We start from the raw sequence: 20,691 nt of genomic DNA on the forward strand, positions 1-20,691 counted from the left end.
AGCATGAGTCTTAGTCAGTGGTGGGAAAGTGTGTGTGTGCACCTTTGCGATCTGCTGCTGTGTACTGCTCTCTGCTGCAAAGACAAAGTTTTAATTAAAGCCAGGTAGGCAGCTTGCCAGGATTTTCCACACTTTTGGCTCACCTAGGGATGCAGCCTAAGTGTAGGTTATACCATTTGGAAACGCCTCTGCTCCTGTCATTTGGAAGGAAATAAACCAATTGTTACTTGGCATGGGGGGCTGGGGGGAAGAAGTTTGTCTTCCACTCAAGGGCAAGGAATCCATGACATGAGATGCTCATTCTGGTGGTGAATATGAACAGTCAAATTTGTGCAGCATTCCTTACGGTGACAAAAGTAGGAAGCAGCAGACTGGGAACGTATGGAATCCTTTGTCTTAATTAAAAATAAAGTAGGAGATATGAAATTTGGCCAAGCCTCATAAATCTGCTTAAAAAAAAAAGCATCAAGACTCTGTCGGATAAGTTTAAATAGAACCAACTGAGCCCTCTGGAGAGTTAAATAGATTCCCCACTCATGTGGACACCCACTCTCTTGTCACTTTCCCGCACTCTGCAGGCAGCAGTGGTGCTCATTAACTAGCAACCCTCCAATTCGCCTATGACAAGCTTATCCCCCTGGAGCACACGATTCAGAGATGATAAATTTACTCCCGCTTGTAAAAATGAAACTCTCCTCGGGGCAATAAAAACGCTCTGAGCCTTCAGGAAATAAGTTCTTTATCTGATAACCTACCTTCATTAACAAAGTCTGGTCCTCTTGCTCAGGACAGCTCTTCACTGCCAGGGAGAACTGCTCTAAGGTAACTGGAAGGGAAGAAATGGAAATTGTGAATGACTTCACTTCCACCTCTGAGCCCTTCTGATATGAAGGAGGACACTGTGGTTAGACATAAATAGCATGCTGTCCGTCCTTCCTTGGTGACATGGCAGAGCTCCCCAACTGTCCCCTGCATGGGGCAGCGGCCCCCACACAGGGACTTCTCCACTCCATCAGATAGAATCATTACAGTAGAGTACAAGGCCATTCCCGTCAGCAAAGGTCCTCCCTGAACTGCCAGGAGGTCCTGGGTTCAGCTTCCTTTTGGGCCATCTTGTCCCCAGAGATGACACTCTATCCCCACTTCCTGGGACCTTCACTGAGAAGACTCCACCTGCCTTTGTAAATCTGACAGTGCTAATTTTTAAAATCTCAATCTTCCATCATGATTTCTATGGCTTTAATTCTTCTCTTGGTGTATGGCCCCGAGTGTTGACTCAAACCCCACAAACGCCCCCAAATATATGAAGTCATCTTTCTCCAACCAACCTTCTCGAAGAGAATAGGGAAGAGAAACCCAAGAAGGTTTACGAAAAAAAAAAAGTTTTAATAATCCAATGAAATTGGCCATGAAAGCCCTAGAAATGTTAATCTAGAAAATTTACACAAATTACATTCCCCTTCTCATATTTATGGCCAGGTTCTCATCAAAGGCTCACTTATGTGGTCACCAATGTTTATTTTGGTTTAAGCCACAGACTGCCCTCCTGTAGGCTGTGTTGACTATATTGTTTCATGCTTGAAAATGCTCCCACAATTCTCTACCACCCTCAGATTTAAAACCACTTATTTGACGGGCATTAAGGCTTTTACTAAGTTAACCCATCTAGATTAGCCTTTGATTGCTATACTCAAAGCTGCATTCACTCTTTACCCACTATGACCCTTCATTGCTCTCTGCTGGGAACAGTTCTGCCTCTTGTCTTTGAGTAGCACAAAACTCAGTCCTCCAGTTGAATATCCCAAGCCCGCCCGTCCAGCCAATAAAGCCACTGATTGCCCTCCGGTCCCATCCCAGCCCCCACAGATCCCACAAAGGTGGGCAGAGCTAAACTCAGCCTCAAGGCTGAGGGACAGTCTGATTCCAACGATTTGACCTCAAGCAGGCCTGGATATCATGTCTACAAATACAGATATTTTAAAGAGAACTGTATCAGCAATAATGAATTTTCATCAAGAAAATATTGTCTGGGTAGGTTGTTTGTAGTTTTCAATGTTACTCTAAACTAGAATTCCTTAGACTGCTTTCACCTCTGACTAAATTACTCCATGCAATCTTGACTGCTATCAATTGTATCTGGTGCTGATTATCTCTTCCAAGTTTAAATTTTGCTCTTATCCAGTCAAGACATACTTGGGATCCATAGAGAGATCAGTGTTGCCTTCCACACGCTCTCCAATGCATATACCCACCCAGTCTTCAATTGGCTGAAGCCAGTGTTAATTATATAGAATCATCAATTTAATCTTTTTTTAAAATTAACTTTGCCTATAAAAGGGGCTCAGCAGAAACTTGTACAGTGAGATAAGGGCCAAAGCTGTGTTAAGTTTACACGAATGCTTTTGCTCTCACTCATTCAGAATACACCTGCCTGGGAAAGACCCTGGAGGTAAGACCTCTCTCCCCCAACTCCGTTCCTAGTTTTGGACTTTTGCTGTGACCTGATTTGGTGTGATAACATATTGATCTCTGACTACTGTCTGAGGATGGCTAAAGAATAATCTACAAATTCAGGTGCTGGGTTTTCTTTAGATCACCTTTTTAAGGTGGCTATTTTATGTGGTAAAGGTTTATGCTGTAACTTAGAATCTTACTTAGCGCAGGTCAGGGAAATCGAAACACTTGCTTCCTTAGAGAGCTACTGTACTGGATTCTCACCGATAGCTCTCTCTTCTCTGCGGTGACCCTGCGTTCATACTTCTCACTGCCTGTGCACTGGACTCCACTACGATACTTCTCGTTGTCATAGACATAGCACCCACTTCAAGTTACCTTGAATTCTGTACATCCAATCCAAGCCAGTCGACTTCCATACCAAGCCAGCCCTTTCCAACTTTTTCCCATTTCTGTGGGACTGTCATCCTCCAGCCACCAGGCCACTGAGCCTGATTCTTTGATTTCTCCCTTAGGACCCCATGCCTGCTGACTCTTGTATGATGATGTGCCTTGGATGCACCCCTTTCCCACAGTAGCACTGCCACTTTGATTCCTGGAGAACTTCTCACTCGTTCCCAGCCTCCATGCCCACCACTGCCACCACTCTGAATCTGGCCCTGCTGGAACCTTTTGCCTATGGCCTGCATTCCTCCTCACCATGCCAGGCCTAGTTACTCTTCCCCGTACAAACCACCCTGATGGCTCCTGACTCTCACTCATGCAGGGTTCCATCTTGGGCCATGCTCCCTCCCTGTCTCCTCAGGTTGTCCAAGATCCCACCTGATATGGTTTGGTTGTATCCCCACTCAAATCTCATCTTGAATTGTAGCTCCCATAATCTCCACATGTCGTGGGAAGGGACCCAGTGGGAGGTAATTGACCATGGGGGTGGTTACCCTTCATCCTGTTCTCATGATAGTGAGTGAGTTCTCATGAGATCTGATGGTTTTATAAGGTGCATTTCCCCCTTTTGCGTGGCGCTTTTCCTTCCTGCCACCATGTGAAGAAGGATGTGTTTGCTTCCCCTTCTGCCATGATTGTGAGTTTCTTGACGCCTCCCCAACCTTGCAGAACTGTGAGTCAATTAAACCTCTTTCCTTTATAAATTACCCAGTCTTGGGTATGTCTTTATTAGCAGTGTGAGAAAGAGCTAATATACCACCCTTCTCCAGGGCCAGCATGGGGAGTAGTCTCAACACAGGTTTGGCATCAGACAGACCTGACCTTAAACCTTCCCTCTGCCACTTCCAGCTGCGCGTCCTTAGACAAGTCACACAGCCTTGCTGAGCCTCGCTTCCTCATCAGTGATGTGTGGAGCCCGGAGCCCACTTGCTGGAGCAGGTGTGAGGCTGTGTGTGAAGAAACGGTGCTGGCAGTGAGTCTGCACTCCATCTCAGGTTCCTGTACGAAGGTTTCTCTAAGTCTGCCCTGTTCCCTGTTTGGTGTCTTGATGTGACACATGACACATGGGGTTTTTCTTTCCCAATCAGTCTCTAGTGTTTAGATGTCTGGGCTGCCCTGGCTTCAGGATAGGGTGCAGGAGATGGACTTGCATCCTATCCCAGACTCTGTCCTGTCCCCATGATGTCCAGCATGCCCACAGCCATGACTCCGTTTTGTGGAACTGGACTGAAGTGGACTTATAGGAACACAAGGCCACACTGCAGTCCAGTTCCCTTCATGGGCTGGCTGAGTTTTATTGGGCTAGCAGCCTACAGCCCTTTCTACACGGATGACAAAAACCAACCTTGAGAACAGAGGCCCAAGAAAAGCAGCATGCACCTATGTCTCGGTTTTTTCCTCCCACCCTAGATGTCAGTGTGACACAAGCTCCTATGCCAATGCAGGTTTCTCTCTCCCCTCACCCCACTCTTATTTCTACCAAATCCCAAAAGAGAAGAAGGGGTGAAAACCATTAGGTTTTCATAAAGACATACCCGAGACTGGGTAATTTATAAAGGAAAGAGGTTTAACTGACTCACAGTTCTGCAGGGTTGGGGAGGCCTCAGGAAACTTACAATCATGGCAGAAGGGGAAGCAAACACGTCCTTCACATGCCAGCAGGAAGCAGTGCTCAGCAAAAGGGGGAAAAGCCCCTTATAAAACCATCAGATCTCATGAGCACTCACTCACTATGAGAACAGTCTGTGCGGCCACTTCCCTGATAGCTGATTCACTGACAACTTGCAAGAGAAGCCTCATGACAAGTTGACATTTCATGACCCCTCCTTCTTCCTCCCCAACTTTTAAATAGGAGGAAAAAACCCTTAAAATGAAAGCATTTGTTGTATCTACTTTCTTCTACCTTTGTTGCTGATTCAAGGGGTTGACTTCCTAATGAAAATAAGATACGCAGCCAAACCAGTGCCAACAAAATGCAAGGTCTCACTGGGGCATGAGTCTCCCTAAGGGACTCTCGGCGGAATCACTTTCTTGCTTCAACATGCGTTGTCTCAACTGCTCTTAAGTGTTCCAGTACCATTCATGTCAGTAGTGGGAGGCCGAGGCTTACACCTGTCTGAGTAGAGTTAAGTTCTCCTTGGTTGGACCCTTCCGCCTTTGTGTGACAAAAGAAGGGAGAACAAGAGACTTTTAGATAACAAGCAGCTTTGAGGTTGGGGATCAAGGAGAGGAAGCATAGGGAAATAAACACCTGATTCAAGTAAACAATGGTCATTTGGGAGAAAAAAAATATGGAGCAGCATGAAACAGGTTTCCTCTTCTGTGTATCTGCTGCAATGATCGGCAGAAAATTATCTACAATGACCTCATCCCCTGCAGTCATTGCTGTAAGGTAGAACCTTACAAAATGGGAGATACCTAACACTCAAGGAAATGGTTGCACCTGGAATAAATTTCATTATAACATGCTGTTTCATATAAGGGGGAAGATGAAGCAAAGCAAACCCACAATACCATTGTACTGATTTTCCTCTTGAAATATTGCTGGTCAGTTTGGGCACCTGCCGCTAAGTCAGCAGGTACAGTTGACCCTGACCTATAACCTGCACCTGGGGCTGCAGCGCTCAGAAATCCTGTCTCAGAATGTTCTCTCAGCTTCTCTCTCAATCTTTGTGCCAGGGCCCTGGATAACAGGGGCTCTGCCCCTGGGGCTAAGCTTTAGAGGGCCCTGCCCATGGGGCTACGGGGACTGCCCACCTGGAACCTGCACCCACTCATCCAGGGACCAATACTCTCATTTCCTGACCTAAATACCTTAAGCCTCTTTGCTGCGATGTGTTGCTGCTGGGGAGCCACACAACTGCCGTGTCCACTCTAGACCCATGGGGTAGCCAAGGGGCAGCTGATTGCAGGCGTGTGGACAGACCTTGAGTGTCTAGACCAGACGATCTGCACAGTGTGGGGTAGAGCTGGAGGAGCAATGAGAGAGAGGTGGGCCAAGGAGCTGCCTCTCACCATGCTGCAGAGCTCACACACCTGCTAGGAGCCTGGGCATTCTAAATTCAAATCTGGCCTTCTGGATGAACAAAGCTACATTTGTCAGGGCAGTAGGGCAGAGGAGATTTTCTTCAGCAAGTTGTAAGCTTGCTTTGTAATTCTGCCCTGGGCCCTGCATGGGAGGGGCAGGCTCCTTCCTGGTAGGGAAGGAAGACCTGGCACTAAAATACCAGGTTCACCCAGACCTCTTCAGCATCCAAGCCCTCTGTCCCTGGAAAGAGGAGATTGCACCAGCTGAGCTTCAGTCTGGCTCTCATCTCAGATGGCTTCAGATGGCTCTCATCTCAGATACCTATAGTGAAGATGAGGAAGCCAATTTCCTCGGAGAGGTGGCAGAAATATGGGGCCTGACACCTTCCCCTCCATGGACAGTTCCCCTGCAGGAGTTTGATGGCTGAGCATTGCTGGGAACCAGGCTCCCTTCTCCAGAGGCAGCGACCTCCCTTACTGAGGCTTCCCTGGTACCAGGAGTAGAGGGCCCCACGTCTTCTCACCAGCCTGTCCTTGGGAGCCTTGAGGGTCAAGCTCCCCAGCACCCATACCTGAGGCTCCTGGCTGGGGGCCCCCTATCAGTGACTCCTTCTTCACTGACTGCACCATGAGGTGGGACACTGCGGCCACTGTCCCTCAGCCCTCTCCTCCCACCTGTGTGTGACTGCAGCACTCTCAGATCATCGTGCAGAGCTGTCTGCCACTCCAGACAGCTTCTGAAGTCCCCCACCCACCTCTTTTTCATAACACAACAGAGAAACGTTGAAAGAGAGAGAGAGAGAAACAAAAAGGCTTCACTTTGCAGAAAGAACTCTGGCTTCGTTTTCAGAATCAACACTGAGGGTTGGCAGGGGCCTTTAACTTCTTCGCAACCAACAGTCATGGTGCAACCAGTCTCCTGCACATCGAGATATGGTGGGGGGTGTGGAGCTGGCCCTCGGGGAACCTCCACGAGAGGGTGAGGGCCCTGCTCACTGTCACCCAGCCTGCCCTGTCAGAGAGTACCTCTTTTCCAGAGAGTGGCAGAGCATGACACGTGTGGCCCTCCTTTTCTCTGGCCCCACACCTAGGAGCCCACAGGAGCCAGTATGCGTCTCTTCTCTGGCAGACAAGCTCTTGGTCTATAACTAAGTCTCAACATGTTTTCTGCCCCAAACACTGGGATCTCAGCACTTCCCAAGGGACAGCCTCCTCCAGGATGGCAATAGGCTACTGCTCCTCCAATGCCAACCCTCCTTTTGACCCCCACTGCCATCACCTCTTTGCAGATCTTTGTCCTCTGGCTTGCTGGTCACACCCACTTGTTTTGGTCTCCATCCTCCATCCAGCTCCACTATGGGTCTCTTTCTCCAAAGCACTACATCCCCTGAAGCTAGGAAACTTTCCCTCCAGGGAGTCCTGGTGTGATGGTCACTCTCCTACTCCTTCCTTTCCCTGGCCACCTACTGCTGCCCAGCAGAGGCTAAGCTCCATGATGTAGCATCCAGCACACCTCACCACCCACCCTGGCCCACTTTTCCAGGCTCATTCTCTCAATATTGTTTCTTGGCCTTTCTCCCAAACACCTTCCTCCTGACAAGGCAGGCCCCTTGTCATTCCCTGTTCAAGTCCTTCATTCTGCCACCTCCACTTTTGTCCACTCTATGGCTTCTTCCCATCCTGCACAGCCACGTCCCCACCTTCGGGATCCTATGTATGTTTCAAGACCCAGCACCAACGGGTCTTCTGTGACACCACGTGTGAGCCTGTGGCTTTGCACGGAGCCTGCACCTCTCACGGGCTCTCCCACTCCGTGTGTGTGGGGCCCTGTGTTCACATCCTATTCCCTCTGCTGGATTGAAAAGCATCACATTGTTCTGATAATCTGAGTCCTAAGTCTGGCAAATAGGAGGTACTGAAAACCTTCTAAGCAAATAAACTAAGTGAGTCTATACTAAGACTGTATTTCCCTAGGTAGGCAAAATGCCAGTTTGGCCAGTCCCGGGGATGGGAACGTAATGGGGGCTGACTGACATCTTGGAAGTCTTTATTCTAGACTGAACCATAGGAGCGAGACATGGAGAACTGGTTGCCAAATCCTAGATGTGAGCAGTTCCCAAAGGGGCTGGGGGCCCTGAAGGAGCCCAACCTGCCTGCCGTGTTCTGGGCTCAGGGAGAAAAGCAGCTGCCCTCTCTCCACATGGCGGGCATTGCACACCCGAGACATTCATCCTGCTTCTTAGGGCTCTCTGCTGGTTGCTATGGGAACAATCTGTAGTCTTTTGCTCAGGCACAAAGTCAGGAGACAGAGCACAGTGGTCACCTGCTTTCCTGAAAGGCAGAGCCCTTTCATCTTGGGGCAAATGCACCATTCACTCAGGAAGAGATGATGGCGCCGCTTATCTAGATCCTTTCTGGAGCCCAGGGACTCCCTGTGTGCAGGCGGATGCCCTCCCCAGGATGGACAGTGGCATGCTCTCCCCTATTTGACATGGCCTTGGCTCACCATGGCCAAAGGCTGCTTCCTGGGGCCTGCTGCAGTCTTAGCCAAGAGCAAGGTGTACAGCTGGGGGCAGCCAGAAGCAGCAGCCACTGTCACCGCATCTTTTCCCCAGTGTCATCTCCAGCAGCCAGTGTGAGCCTCCCCATGGCCCAGCTCTGTTCCACCTGCAGATCCCCCTTCCCCTGCATGGAAGGACAACTTTGACACTAATGCTCAGCTGGAGGCTGCCACCACCACCACCACTGTCCCATCAGCGGAACAAGAGTCAGCCCATTTTGGGAAACAAATACTGTGGACTCCAGTGTCACACTTAAATTGGGAAGATAATGGATAGGGCGGCTGCAATTGCCTCGGGCGTGGCATCTATCCTGTTTTCCACCCTGCAGGGATTCACCCTCCCATTTAATATAGTGCTCAGGCTCAGGACCTGGATGTTATGAGGCCCCGCAGTCCTCTCTGCCACGCGCCTGTCTCGGCATCTGCATGTGTCGCCCCAGGTCACGCATGCGCCACACGTCCAAGCTGAGTTGGACCCAGTTCTCTCCTCTCCACCTTGGTGCCCAGAAGCAGCCCTTCCCTTGTCACCCTTGGCTTTTCCTCCTACCTCACCCTCCACCTGGAGGCCGTTCAGGCTCCTTTGCCCTCACACTTCCAGAACCGCCCCCCTGCTGCTGTTGCTTCTCAGTTCCTGTCCTCAGAGCTGTTCACCTCCACACCTGAAGAAATCTTCCCAAAGCTTTTCCCCAGACTCCCCACTGATGGTGGGAGTTGACAATGACAGCTACTGGCCTTGGCACTCAGGCCCCATAGGACCCTGCTGTTCACCCTCACATTGGCCCTACACCCCGACCACACCAAGCCACAAGCACTTTCCCAAGTCATCCACGCACTTCATGCCTCCCTCCTTGTTCTTCCATTTGCTCAGAATGTCCTTTCCACCTTCTGGATAGCTAAATTCTACCTGCCCTTCAAAAGGCAAAGTCTTAAATGTTGCTTGTCTCACTGGAACTTCGTGGGGAGCCGCGTGGACTCTGCACCCCGTGCCCAGCTACTGTCTCTCCTGTGTTCTCTCAGGGCCCCTAGTCTAGGGGCTCTCATCTCAGTTCTGACCAGTGCTCCTTGGGAGCAGGGGCTGTTTCACACTGGACCTTTTATTCCTGGAGCGTAATGCAGTCCTTGGCCCACAGCAGGCCTTCAACAAATATGGGGCGAGAAGGGTGGATAAGGGAATGAAGGAAGGGTGCTCCCCATCAGGATTGTTTCCGAAGGATAACTAAGTAGATGCCAGATTCAGGAGGCGCAGCTCCATAGTTTCAATGTTGATTTTTCATGCAGCAGTAGAAGGCTGAGAGATGGAGCAAGCCGCAGCTTCTCAGGACCTTCTGCTGTATTGGTCCTATGGTCTGAGGCAATATCGTGATTCTATTCCATAGGACCAACGCGGTCTGTGTGCTTCTTGCAAGAAGAAAGAACAGAGCAAACTGAGCTCAGCTGCTCACAGCTGCCACAGGTCCTGAGCAGCTGGGACCTTAGGCACCTCTGGTGTTAGGGCAGAACCTGGGTGTCTCCTTAAAATAGCACAATTACTAGAAAAACTCAACTGCATGTCCATGGCCTGGAATAAAATTTATTTTGTCTTAAAATTTATTTTTGCATAACATTTATTTTGTCTTAAACTGCTCAGGATTGAAGAATGATGAACTATGCACAATGCAAGGAACTCTAATATCCACTGCACCAAGAGGCTGGTTTACATACTGAGAAACAGCTGTTTTGAACATTTTTGAAAGCCATTTTTTTCTGCTATGTTATGTTTTCTAGACTAACCTACTTGCATGATTCATGCACTTTAATCTTCCAGCTCACAGAAAGAACTGGTTAGAAGCCATCTCTACTATAAAGTCCTTTTTTGCTGCACTCCTGGACACAGAAGAATTTTCACCTATAGTTATAAAAATCTATGAGAATTATTTTATTTTCCAGGTGGCCAATGAAGGGAGAACTTCTGAGTGATTTTCAGGGGCAAAAAAGAATCTCAAGAGATAGCTGCCAGCAGTCTTTACACACACTAATGTTATATAAAAATTCAAAAGTATTCAATATCTGCCTTGATATGCCAGAGCTGAGATTCTACGTGTCAGTAGACAAAGGTGAAATACTGGTGAAAAACCTCACTTTTAATTACCTTGTGATCATTTTCTCCCTCTAACATTCTGTGCTACTTTAAATAGATATCAAAACTTGTTAAACAATTGTATCTCAGAGGATAAATGCTGCTTTTTTTTTTTTCTTTTTGGTTCTCATGTTTCTGAGTAAAAGCCATCATTTTCAAGTTAATAGAGCATTATGTTTTCTCTGCAAATAAAATCTCATAAGTCATAAGCAAAGAGTGAGGTAAATTCATAAAGAGGAGACAAAGCACTATTTTTCCTCCTGGCACTTGGGATCTCTGATAGGTTAAAAATGATGTTTTTATCTCTGGTGATTTATCAAACTCGAGATTTCACAAAAGATAAACAGATGCATTGAAGAAATAATACATCATCTTAATGCTTCATTTTGACACTTTTGGTATCTAAAGAGCATGTATCTTAAAGATCTCCCCTCCAAAAACTCAATAGTTTCCATGATTTACGCATTTAATTCTTGTTTTTAAGACACACTGAAATGAGAACATGCCAGGAGGCACCTTTCAAGAAGATGGCCACATTTGAAACATACAGATTATTTATAGAAGGAAAACTCAAAGAGCTGAAAGAAAATCTGGTTGTCAACAGACAGTTGCTTTTTCTATGTTTTTTTTCCTGTAGTTCATTTTGGTTTTTGTGTGGGTGGCTCATGTGAGCTCAAAGGTTATTTGCTAAATGTTTTGTGAGATTAGAACATGTTGTCCTTTAAAACCTAAATTTAAATTTATGTTTAGTGCAAACATGTTTAACTTTACAATATGTGGTATGGAATAATATTTTTAAATACAAAACTATATCTAGAGTGTCTATGATAAATCAAGAGCTATACTTTTATTTTTATTCACCGTTTAGAAGGTCTTATTCTCCATCATGTTCCCAGTGGAAAACTCACAAATACAGTAAGTACACTTGGTGCAAATAATTTCTCTTTTTACTTTTTGTGTTACTTTTGCCCATCAATTTCAGTATTAATGTAACCATATTTTGAAAGTACTTAGATACTAGAAGTTAAATGAACAGGGGCTATAGACCAGATCTGGGCAGTCCATCAAACAACGTACAATTTTTGGATCACAGAGTGGGAAACAAAAGAGCAAAAACACATTTAAAAAGTGGGAAGAACTTATTTTTTATTTTATTTTATTTTGTTTCTTCAGAAATGCTGAGCTCCCAGATTCAGCTCCAACAAGCACTAGGAGCCCTGCAACATGGACAGATGGTAGCAGTCTGCTGGGATTTGAGTCTTCCTTCTGCCTCTTTGAACTATGTGGTCTTGGAAAACTTATTAACCTCTCTGTGCCTCAGTTTCCGAGAAGGCAGTGGTTCCTTACTGCCTAGTGGGAGATTAGAGTTGCTCTGTCCCTAATATTTTGCACAGGGCCTGATAGGCTGAGCCCTCACTGAATGTTGGCTCCCTTTGCCCTATATGGTCCTAGGGCTTCCACCTATGTTATTTCATTTAATCTTCACAGAAACTCTGTGAAATAGAAAAAAAAAAAAAAAAAAAACAAGAAACACCGTTCAGAGGCAAACCCAGTAAGAGTAATAGGAAGCAGTACATGCTAACTTTACTATAAATAAATACACAAAGAAACACTTCCAAAAACTCCAGAACACCAGAAGTCCCATTCTCTGGGATTCATCTGTGGGAAGGAAACCCCTTAGGGGGTGCAGTGGATGGGGCTGAGGAGCTCCACTGCCTGTCTGGGGAAAGCTGTAGGGTTAGCTGGCCCCGGGGCAAAGTCATAATGCCACAGCTTACTAGCGTGTGACCCCAGGCAGTTGTTCACCCCTCCGAGCCTCAGCTTCCTCAGTGGGCTTTGCAAGGTTGCTGTAGAAATTAAACCAATTACAAGGGCCAAGCATTTGGCGAGTCTTTGGCAAAGAGAAAATTCTCTATAGATGGAGGTGGCTGTGACAGCTATAATCATTACACAGATGGCTGTGTGTTGGCCATTAGACTGGGCTCAAAGGGTGGCATTTCATTAGCATCCAGGCCAAGTCCAGTCACTAACTTCTGTTCTTGAGAGTCCTCCATAAAACACATATTGTTAGGTGTCAGACTTCGTTTTTGCCTTTCTTCCCCCTCTCCCCAGTGCAACAGAGTTCTCAGGTCACTGGTGATAAAAAACCACCTCAGAATTTCTCACTTCCTTCAAAGGAGAGTGAGTCAGTGAAGTCTCTAAAGACAGCGTTCTTCAGGGACAAGCTCCCAAATTCAGGGGTGTGACAGCACTTCTTCAGAAAACAGCATTTGGGGTCTTGTTAGGGCCCAGCTGACCCAAACCTGAAGTTTAACCACACGGCTTGGGGAGATGGAGAAGCTCGGGGAGGGAACCCCAGCATGAAGACCTATGGGCACAACCTGTAGGATGTCAGAGGAGAGCTTTTCACAGAGCTGCCATCACGGTGGGCAGGCTGTGTTCTTAAACCTTCTCTTCCCATGTCTCTTGGCCAATGCGCCATGAAATTCAAATCCACTTTGGCAAAGTGGTATGCTCTGCCAGATTTTTACATACTACAACGCCTCCATCCAGTCAAATTTCTTTCTCATCTTTTTTGTCTAAGAGCCCTCCTTGATGGTAGCACAAGGGACCTCCATGCTCCTACTTCTGCTGGTCTCCGTTTCACCAGGCGCCTCCCTCTGACTTCCAATTGGCTGCCACCTTTGTTGCTCTCCCTCAAAGCAATATTATGTGTGAGAACATGTCCCTCCATATCCTGCCAACTCCTGGATTTCCAGACCTCAAACATCCGAGACCCAATGTCCCTGGACTCCCTAGACTCCCCAGGCTGCTCCTGGCCATCACACACTCTGTGAAATGGTGACCCTCAATTCCCAAGTTCACCTTTTTCCCACAGGCACTGCTCATAGGCCTAGGATTCAGCCGTGTGATTGAAGTAGAGAAAACAAAGCCAGGGGACATTCCTTATCTTCCCCAGTGTTGGGGCCTCCAAGATGCTGGGCCTACTGGGATTTGGCAGTGAATTCCATCCGCCTATTCTTGGCGCAACAGATCTTCTCACTGGTTTCCACTGCCCACACATTTAACAGGTGCTAGACAAAGACGGGCCAGAAGCAGGGGCAGTGGCACCCAGGGCTCCCTCCCACCCTCCCTCAGGCCGCTTGTGTGAGGCCACATGAGACTTCTCTAAAGCTAGACACATCAGCAGATGGGTGCTGGGGGAGAGGAAGGCACACAGGTGTCACAGCCAACTAGCACCTCTGGTCCTCCCACTCTTCCCCTCCCCTCCAGGCCTCCACCTCCAGTAGTAACAGAAAAACACTGCAGAAACCCAACAGTCAAAGAATAAGAAGTGCTGTCTTGCAACTTCTGGTTTTACTCCAAGTCCGGTTTGTCCTTCATGATCTGGGTTTAGTTGAGTGAAAAGGGGCTTCACACAGGACTACTGGTTGATGTTGTGGCAGTTTGTTTATCTGAGCTTGCATAATGTAATGCACATTTGAGGAGGTGGTAGGGATATTCCCATAATTTCCTAGAAGATGAATGCCAAAGCTAAAGGTAAATCAAGGTGAATGCAGTATATATAAAGAAGAGTCCCATTAACAACTGAGAGGAAAATGCTGGTCCCAGGGAGCATACTGGAACAAGCACTAACGAATAAAATACAGAAATAATGCTTTAATAATACATGCAATCATGTTTTTATTAACAAAGAAAGTCTTGTTTCAAAACAAATATATCCTTGAGAGGAGTCGGAAATTAATCTCCAACAGGCAGAAATCCGCATTATTATATATTCTAATCATAATTACAACCTGCTCTTAATGTGAACATTCTAAATTATTAGTCACTTTATTAAGAACCAGAAAGAGGACTTCCTGCTGCATAATGAGAAGAACTCACAAGCTTCGAGAATGAGAAAAGCAAGAGACAATTCTGCACAGAGCTGGGAAGTGGTGGATGTCATTTGTTTAATAAAAGTGCCTCCTTTCTCCTTTTTTGTTTAGGAATTGGTACACGCTTAGGGGTTCAGACAGCACCAAGCTTCAGAACTGCACTTTCTAGGGCGAGATAAAAATGTGTATCACAGAAAAACAACGATTTATCATGGTAACAGTCACATCCCCCTGCAGAAACCACTAGAGACTGCTTACCATTTTTATTTCAAACACGGTTTTCCCGAGTCTTCAGGTGACAAACGGAGACAGATGCCAGAAGGCTTTTTTCCATTTGTTCCTAATAAAAATGGCTAAATTCTGAGTTCACAGTCATCTGGGGTGACATTAAGACTGTGCTTTAGGCTGGGGATGGTGGCTTACGCCTGCAATCCCAGCACTTTGGGAGGCCAAGGTGGGCAGATCACGAGGTCAGGAGATTGGGACCATCCTGGCTAACATGGTGAAACCCCGTCTCTACTAAAATACAAAAAATTAGCCAGGCATGGTGGCAGGTGCCTGTAGTCCCCAGAGTAGTGAGCAGAGATAGCACCACTGCACTCCAGCCTGGGCGACAGAGCGAGACTCCGTCTCAAAAAAAAAAAAAAAAAAAAAAGACTGTGCTTTAACAGACTGATCCTTCTCTTCCTTCTTATGCATTCTTCTTTTGAAAGGCTCCAAAGGCAACATCTGGGTCTGGTCACTGAAGACAGATGGGCTCCTTCTACTTCTTCTCCCATCCCCTAGAGGCCTCTGCCAGAGGGTAACATGCTATTTGAATGTAATGACATGCTGGTGAAATTTTACTGGCTAGGGTTATTGTGTTATGGTGTTAAGGATGTTAGTATCCTTATCTTTAGGACCCGTTCTGTATCTGTACAGACCTCCTCATTACAAATGGATTTCTCGATTTCAAAACATTCCTGGGCTTTCTAAAGGCTGTCACTGAACTAATTCTTATGATTTTTCTTCCATTACTTTCTTTATACTTCCAAGTCCTCTTTGTCTGACACTGAACCTGAAGCCAATTTCCTGAAAATTATCACTTGTGCTACTGTGGTTATGAACCAATAAAAGGTTCAGAGTTGATCTGGATTTATTTTGTACTGTGCCATCATCAAATCCTTGATATTTTCTCCTGGTGTGAAGAACTCATACACTGAGACTTAGCCTGTTTCATTTTCCTCTTTTTCTTCCCTTTCAGGAACAAGGTCGAAATGTCTACTTTGGTTATAAGAACTAAGGTTTTCATAGGGTAGTGATTAGCGGTAATGAAAAGGTTTTATTAAACATTAACAATGAGCCAGATGCAAAGGTAAGAGCTTTGGAGCGTTGTCCCATTTAATCCTTCCAACAGCCCCACGAGGTAAATATCATGCTCTCTACATGTTATAAATGAGGAAGAAACTGAAGCTCAGAGAGGGTAACTCACTCACAGTCACACAGCTGGTAGAGGTAAAACCAGGATCTGAACCTGGTGACCTGACTCCAGAGCCCCCATCCTCAGTCCACACTAAGCTCCACTGTGCTCTCAGTAAGCATGCTGTGCAGCCCGAGGCTCAACGACTGTGTTTCTAAGGTGAAGTTAATTGCAGTGATTCTTTGACTTCCCCCTCCCTTTTCAAACTTAATCACATCTCTGAATGTTTAGAAGCTTTTCACCTGGAGTCCATATAGTCCATCCTCATGTCCCAGGAAGGGCAGTATCTGTGGTCAGTATGTAGGGGCCCAGAGGGAGGAGCCAGGGCCACACCACCCCTGAGACTGAAGCCAGTACAAGTCTACATACAGTGAATGAGAAGGTCCAAGACACACTCACCTTCAATCAGGTGTCTCGAGTGCTGTTTCATACCCCAGACATGTTTCAGCCTGATCAACAAATCTGAAGAAATAACCCACCAACAGAAGAAGGGTGGTTTACATAAATTTCTTAAAGGAATGAGGTTGATGCTGAGTGTACCAAGATAGTCCAGGGAAGTAGACACCCTGTGGGCTCCAGGGTCTGGAGTAGGTCACAGGGGACACTCAGATCTCCAGCCAGGCCTGAGGGCACGAGCTGTCCTGATAGTGTGACCTGCTGCAACCTCCTAATTATAACTGAATTCTATCTGAAGATACGCTTGTAGAACAGATAGGGCATGTACTGATGACTTGGTGGTTGGATTTTATTTCTGATGAATAAACTGGCATTCAGATTTAAATATTACTCATTTTTGAGTTCAATTAAGATAAGTTAGTTTCTCTGAGCCTGATATACTGTGGGTGGGCAATAAATTAACAATTTTGAGTCTGAAAATGAGGGGACCCAATCCTGTGCCTTCATGACCCATAGTCCCTGATGCTCCTGGTCCCTCTCCTTGCTCCTCTTCCATGTCCCAGGAAGCAGAAAGTGGAATTCAGTCAGAATCAGGAAGGCTAATGTGGTCATGGTCATTTCAGTGTGTGGTCACTGTGCAGAGACCAGTCTCTGGGGAGGTGTTCCCATGGGGCCCCTGCTTCCCATCCCATGAGAAACCTGTGCTCTTGGCACATTTACTCCGGAGTCCTGTGTTAGGAGGCTCACCCAAAGGTGCAAGGTCCCAAGAGCTGGTCTTTAGAAGGAAGGAAGAAGCTGGGCTCAGTCTGAGCCTAAAGCACTCACTCCAATTCAGCCCTCATCAGAGCTCCTGGGGCGGCTCCCACACATTCCTGCAGGTACAGTCACATGGCACTGAATCACATGCACTTTGCTCTTTTGGAACTGCCCAGTTAGGGAGGAAGGGGGATGGTCAGGCTGGGAGGTTGTGTTGGATGCAGGCACATTCCTAGGTTCCTGGCCATAACACCTGCCCTGATCCCACCGAGGAGCCCCCATCTCCACCCCATGAGAGGGTGCCCCAGATGCAAGCTGTGGTGTGACCAAACCCAGCCCTCCCAGGGCCAGCAGCGACCCAGTGTGATGAAAAATCCCATAAAGCTACCAACTCAGTGAATGACTGGCCTTTCTCTTTTAACACTTTCTTCCCACAGAGTCAGGACATGACGATAAACAAAATGATGGTTGTTGAAGTTAAACAATAATTTCAATGATAAGCTGTCATGGATCTCACTTGGTGTTCAGTGTGTCATTTTATTTTGCTATTTTGGTCTACTGAAGCCAAAATGAATATTCAAGTTTCTCAGCCTCAGCATTACTGTCATTTGGGGCTAGATAATTCTTGGTTGCAGGGGAGTGGTCTGTGCCCTGTAGCATGGTTAGCAGCATCCCTAGCCTCCACCCACTGCGTACCAGTGGCACTACCCCGCTCAGTGTGACAACCAAAAATGTCTCTAAACGTTGCGAAACATCCAAACACTGCAAAATTGCCCCTGGTTGAGAACCACTGCTTTAGAAGGTTGACCCAGTTTCTTGCTAATTTGATGATTAGGTTTAAGTAAGTCTGGTACTTAAAATTCCTCAGGCAGGACCCCTGTTAAAACACCCTCCCATTTAGGAATGAGATCATGGCCAGGCAGAGGGCCACTACTGAGGGGCGGGCGTTTTGCCAACTGGCTCCTGTCAAGTACTGTGTGTGATTGTCAGGTTGTGTTAAGTGAGCTGTTCCTCACTGGTTTAGCGCCAGGCTTTGTGGGTGTCACATGGTCAGTGTTCCTAGTAAGTTGGGAGTTGATTTACCACAAGCTTCAAGTCTCTGCAAGTCATTTGGGGTCCTAAATTCAACATATGGACTGCCTTTCCCTGCAGAGCTGTGTCTCCAGGGACCCGTAGACCCCTCAGTCACTCAATTACAAATATTCAACAGGAGCCAAGTGACCTCGGTGAGTGTGTGCCAGGGACAGAAAAGCCACGTGGTGCAGACACGAGTTCCAGGCATGGAAAAAATCCTCCTTCTTGGTCTTTACCTGTCCAATTGACAGAAGAAAACTCACCATTGAGGACATTGTGAGAGAGCCTAACTTAGTAGCAAGACAGATGGCAAACGTCCGAAGTTTCAGTACAACATTGAGCATGGACACGGTGCAGAACCTTCTGCAGGCTGGCCTCTGTGACCTGCAAAAACTGCTCGTTAGATGAATAAATATCATACATGTAGAGAAGTCCCGTTTCCATGCTTATATTAATTTATACTAATGAAGGTCACAGACGTTAGAGAAACACGTGAAGGGGAGAACGCAGGCACAGATCCAGAGAGGCTGTTCTGATTGGGTCATTTACTGCCTGAAGAATTCAAAATACCAGAACAAACTACTTGAAGCTAATCCTCAACATAACCAGCCCACCTTCCCTCCTTCCTTCCCTTGCAGTCAGGAGCTTCCATTTGTTTCCAAAATGTTTCTCAAACATGTTATGTCTCAAGAATTGGCACCGGGTAGCTGCCATGTTTCATAATGTGAGGAATTAACATAACCATGGAGATAGGATCCACAGTGATGAGGAAGTCATTTATGCATCTGACAAATAGCTTTTCTGCACCTACTGTGTGCAAGATGGTCTTTCAATCACTCTAATGAAGGGAGTCTTTTTTCTTTGCTTTGTGTTTTAGTTGGAGGGAAGTGAGGACGTATTAATATAACTAGAGTAAAAGAAGAATGAAGAAGGCACAGAGAACAGAAAGATACTGAATCACAAAACCAGTAATTACCGTCATTTAGGAGGAGCTGTCGGTCTCAGATTCTTATCTGACCAGAGAGGAGAGTTAAATGTGGCCCGTAAAACTTTTCTTTGTTCCTTCTTGACTTTCTTTGTTTCGAAAACCACATGGGTTTAATATTTAAACTTTTAGCATTTGTGTGTGTGTGTGTGTGTGTGTTCAAGGAAATAACTCAAATAGAAAGTTACACTCAATGTATCTGCTTCTCATTTGTATTAAACTCACACCCTGATGTGCCCTCTCAGTTAAATAGTTACCTGTTTCCCTGTAGCTCTGCTGCGGTTTCTGCAGGGCCTGGAGATCCACATGTAAAATCCCTCCTGTAACACACACAGTGCTTTGTGCACTGGTGGAAAAACAGCGCTGCTGAAAGCCTCTACTCATGTATAATTCAGCAACATCACCTGGGGCTGCAGGCACGGTTTGGAGGACAATGACATGGGTGCCTCGGGATCCACACCTAACTGGGGCATCTCATGACAATCAAGGGAAAGGATAATATCTGCTTTGCTACCTGAATCAATATCTCTCTGCGCTGGTGTCACAATTACAACTGAAAGGGTGTGGCAGAGGCATGCAACTCTCAGGGAACAGCCTGCAGAACATCTTGGCACGGGGAGGACAAGAGCTGGCCAGACACTCCTGGAAGTTCTGGAAGGAGACGCTGAAGCTCTACCCATCCCACTGTAAAGGATAACACCAGGAAATCCTGGTTAATACAGTTTAACCTCCTAACCATGCACAGACTATCCCCCACCACTGCATGGGAGGCAGAGAAGAATAAAACACTATGCACATGTGTCCAAATAGAATCAAGGGCACTTTTTAATTTTTTTTTTTTTAACTCAATATGTAGAGTAAGGTTTTCACTGGTCTGATCAAAAGAAAACCAGGGACAGACAACTCAGTGACTGTGCAATGCAGACCCCTGCCTGAGGAAGGGACTTCAGGTGGGAAACTCTTGTAGAAAGTCCTGTGCAAAGCTGGCTATGACTGCACCCCTCAAAGAGTATGAGGAAACAGGAAAAAAAAAAAGAGTTCAAGTGAAGAGGAAAGCCAGCCAGCTCCTAAGTGATCTTCCTTATATGTCAATATCTTGGTGCTGCTGCAGGACATTGGAGCAGGCTCAGGGTAACCTCACCCCTGCTGGCAAGAGGCTCCCTGGCCCCGCCTCCAGACCCGCCCCAGGCAGGAAGAAGAGCACCCAGGTCTTGGGGCATGCTGACGGAAAGGCAGCCTTCCTAGAGATGCCTCTGTCCCCTTTAATTAGAGTTTATTGGTAGGAAATCAGAGTCTGAAGCCAACCGGGGGCTTCACAGTGATCCTCACACCCAGATGGGCTGACCCAGGAGCAGCGTAGGCTCTACACACCATTCTGCTGTCAAGTGGTCAAAATGAGCACATCAGAAGGTCAAATTCAGGCTCGGCCTCCAAGTGCAGAGACAGCATTAAGTTCGAGAGTATTGCGGGCAACCATTATAATCCTGTAATTGCCTATGCAATGCACAAGATTTTAAAAGATATGTATTGCACAAACAATAT

General features: G+C 46.7%; 1 protein-coding gene across 2 annotated transcripts in view; it reads right to left on the reverse strand.

Moving 5' to 3' along the window:
* LOC101012313 (acyl-coenzyme A oxidase-like protein) overlaps positions 1-20,691 on the reverse strand; it is a 163,529-nt gene that overhangs the window by 68,805 nt on the left and 74,033 nt on the right. For both annotated transcript variants that reach the window (XR_002516842.2, XR_002516844.2), the window contains exon 6: positions 756-826. The gene's annotated coding sequence lies outside the window, so the exon portion shown is untranslated. The remainder of the gene's footprint in view (positions 1-755; positions 827-20,691) is intronic.

The sequence above is a fragment of the Papio anubis genome, chromosome 14, assembly GCF_008728515.1.
Source record: "Papio anubis isolate 15944 chromosome 14, Panubis1.0, whole genome shotgun sequence".
Classification (NCBI taxonomy): Eukaryota; Metazoa; Chordata; class Mammalia; order Primates; family Cercopithecidae; genus Papio; species Papio anubis.